The following is a 4,359-nucleotide window of genomic DNA, read 5'->3' as shown; positions in this document are numbered from 1 at the left end:
GGAGCTTGGATGTGACATGGTAAGGAACTGGCCAATGACATGGAGGGAAAAGGGGATCTCAAATGAGGAAGAGGAGTCTTAGAAACACTGATTGCAACACTAATCACCATAAAAGAGGATGCAAAGAATTGAGACTAAAAGATAGACCAAGGCCATATACATAGTAACAAAAAAGCTAATTACAAAAAAGCAAGTCCAAAAGAGACAAACAAAAGTAAACAAAGAGAGACACCCCACCTCCTCTATTAAAAAAACTCTCTCGTAAAAACTAAAAACTAGATTAAATAACACAAAACAAAAACAAAAACTCACTCAAACAACATTAATTGCAAAATACCCCTCTAAAAACCATTTTTATTAATGGTTAACCATTTTCTATTTCTTTAGCACTCCTTAACCATTTTTTTTTTAAATAAAAAACACTTATTAAAATTAAAATTCAACAACACGCTCTCAAATTACATAATAACAATTTATTTATACACATTGACTTTTTTTATATACACCTTTATTTTTCAAAATTAATTATATTTTATTTATATTAAACATTTTATTTATTCAAAATCACATCATCCCGTTGTCCTCACCATCCTAGTCTCATTGACTCGTCTACACTCTTCAAGGATAGTAACATTATCTTATCTAGAGAAATAACTGTATCTTACCAGTCTCATTGACTTGTCAGCCATTCTCAAGGATAGTAACATTATCATATTTAGATGATGGTAACAATATTTTCAGCTGACTTGTCAACAACTCTCAAGAATAGTAACATTATCTTATATCTATATAGTTTCGAAAGATGATAATTAAAGAAATTTTATAGGTCAATAAATAAACAAATCATATATAATTTATTAATAATTTTCTTCTTATTTTAAGGATGATATTTAGGATATACTATAAGGATGATATTTAAGAAATACTCTAACATATAACTTAATTTAGGTGAACAACTTAGGATATACTATAAGGATGACATTTAAGAAATACTCTAACATATAACTTAGGTGAACAACTTAATTTGGTGAACAACTTATATAGAGATGATATTTAGAAATACTATAATATATAACTTAGGTGAATAACTTATATAAGGATGATATTTAAGAAATGCTCTAACATATAACTTATGTGAACATAAGGATGATGTTTAAAAAATACTTTAAGACCTAAGGTTGGGGAATAACTTATAAATAAATCATATATAATTTATTAATAAATTGCATATAGTTTATTAATAATTAATATATTGAAAGTAAATATTTCACAAAGTGAGATTTAGATTTAAGTAGTAAATGCAACATTTTTTCTTATAAAAATCGTTTTTTTTTTCATATAAATATTTTGTAATGGGGCAATTGATAAGTTTGATCTTAGCTAGATTACTCTTGTAAATTACTAATTCACTTTGATTTAAAAAAAAAAATCATAAAATGAGTCTTTATTACAAACTTAAATATAACTATAACACTCGCACAACCATATAACTTAAATGATTAGGAAACATTGATAGACATATATCCATAATAAACATCAAAACACTTAATAACACATCACATATTGCTAAAATTTATTTATTTTTATATAAAACTAACTAAATTATAACTTTATTTTAAATCATATTATATATATCTATATATATATATATATCTATATCTATATATATATATATATATAAGTTAAACATATATACAATTAGAAAAATATGGAACATTATTCTTATCCGTGTTGATTTACTCCCACTTTACCATGGAGACTCTTAATCTATAAGGTTTTTACCATGAGCTATCGATACCATATTGCCAAAAGATCATAAGTCACTTCATATTACACTTGTTTATATGACATCTTTTTAATTAACCAATTTAATTAAAAGGGTGAAAAACACATAATTACTTTGGATATAAATCCCAAATTTTGATTCGTGTATATTACCAAGAATATTCTAGAATATTCCATGGAGGTTAGATCCATACCATCCACCTAATATCTATTGATAATTAATTTAGAATTCTAGAAATTACTTTGGAGATAAATCTCAAATTTTGATTTGTATATATTACTAAGAATATTCTAAAATATTCCATGGATGTTAAATCCATATCATCCACCTAATAACTATTGATAATTAATTTAAAATTCTAGAATTTCTATTCCAAAATAACACGGAAAAATAAACACACTTATTAAAAAAAAACAATTGAATGATGGAAAGCTTATCATGCGCTAAAAACATTTATAAGTCAATGTGTCTTTGGCTATGGGACAAGACAAAACTCCTCTTTGAAACTCTCATTACCCTTGTTATCATATATGGCAGTGAATTTTTGGGCCTTAATGTTTTAGAGAATTGGAAGAAATATACAACAAATTCAAAAACATTTTATATTTTTTTCCACAGGAAAAAACAACAAACTTTTATTTCACAAAAGTTGTTACATTTCTCTATAATCTATAGCAACGAATCAGTGCCAGTAGAGATACTAGCGTGGAAATCAACAAGACGTCCCAAACAAACTATATACATTTGAATCTCTACAATCAGGGAGACCATAGACAAAGGATAAACTAAAAAAAAAAGCCCTGCTCCAAACAAAATGATGGACTATAAAGACTCCCAAGAAAAAGAAAAAGCCTTTGCTCAATCAACATTCAAAATAGAGCATGCAGAGAATAGAAAAAAAATCCAACTTCACTACCAATAGACCCACATACAAAAAGAAAGGAACTAGAGCTGATGATGGAGCTTTGTTCCAAGTTTCATAGTGGAACTACCCAGGTAGAGTAGTGTAGAAATTCCTTGTAGATTCAAACTACAAACTGTAATATATTAAAACAATTGACTTGAATCTACTCTACTCCTCAACGAAAACAATAATTGATTCATGAAATCACAAAGCATATAAGAGAAAGAATTCAATCACACATAACACAATGATTTTTTGGGGAAAGCCACAACTAAAAACCCCTGTTATATGTGTTACACAGTAATTTGTCACCGTTTTTCACCGTCCCTGTTACCCCTCTCCCGCACGCTGGAGAACTCATTCCGGGACTTGTGAGAAGTGACATAACCTGAAACCACTTGCATTATATTCCTCTAAGTGTGATCTTCATATGCCCTGAAGACATCTCCTGCAGTATACCCATAAAAACAGCCCTTTTTGCATTAGCGCGGGTCCGCAGTGTACTTCCCACGCCAATGGGGGAAATCCTCTAAAGAGGGCGCGCCAGTTGGCGCTCTGTCTCAGAGTCGCACTCGCGCCAACCCAGTTGGGTAAAGTTTTTAACAAACAAACTTTCGAAGGTTCTCCTTAACCCATTCACCAACTGAATCCGTGTTGAGTTAGGATGGTTTGGCTTCGAATCTCCATAGAAGGGAAGTGGTTTGCCACCTTTCATGGAAGCTTCTTAGTGATAAAGCCAATCCCATGAATATTGTGGTTGATCCTATCTCCTTCCCCTCTATCTATAAAAGCTTGTTCTTTTGCCTTGAGCAAGCTAGTTCCAGCAGAGTGCTAGTGATAGTAAGAATTCCAGGAGTTCAAGAGATTGAAGTTGCAAGAGCCTTCTTTGCATCCATAAGGCCAAATCTAAGTGAGGAGATTCTTGTCACCAAGGAGAGAGAGGCTTGTTTCCCATCCCAACAAGCTTTGCAAGACTTGTGTAGCTGATCTCCCAGCCAAAGGAGGATTTGACGTCAAAACTATGGTTGTATCCTTCTTTGTTGTTTATCAATAATAGATGACTATCATTATGGTTCCACTCTCATTGTCCTTTGTAATGATTGATGTTGAGTTATATCTTTTCTGGCTGATATATAATTGCATCTATTGGATTTTATGCTTGTATTTGTGTTGTTCTTTGCATGTGCAGGTGTCCAATCACGGAGATCGTGGGGATCGTGACCGGCCGAAGCAAAGGAACGAGAGCGACGTCTCTTCTACGAATATTAGCGTTGGAATCCAAGTAGGTTCTCATCATCCACCTTTAATTTGCAATTAGGAACTTGTGTGATAGCATTGTTTGATTGTTGCTAGACCCGGTCTGGGCTAGTAGGGATCGCCTCTGTCCGCAGAGGGGATTTACCTCCACAACAATTTGGCGACTCCGCTGGGGAGTTAGCTTGTTGTTTGATTTGTAAACTTTAGACGGAGCCTGAAGTACGGCTAGATAGCCTTCGAAATGCTATTGCTTTGCATTAGCGAAGTAGATCAACGCCACTTTAGTCAATCTTCGGTGTGGTTTACGAACTAAACAACTTGGAGTTTGTCTTGTCTCTTTGGTTTCTCTTGTTTTGATTGCTTAGATAGCTTTCTGGGTTGGATGCTCTATTGTCTCTTGCTGTCTGGTCTG

This window comes from Pinus tabuliformis, chromosome 3_2 (assembly GCF_031772625.1).
Source record: "Pinus tabuliformis cultivar Carrire ecotype Pingquan chromosome 3_2, CPIR1, whole genome shotgun sequence".
In the NCBI taxonomy this organism is placed as follows: domain Eukaryota; kingdom Viridiplantae; phylum Streptophyta; class Pinopsida; order Pinales; family Pinaceae; genus Pinus; species Pinus tabuliformis.
Note: the sequence above shows the minus strand (reverse complement) of the source record.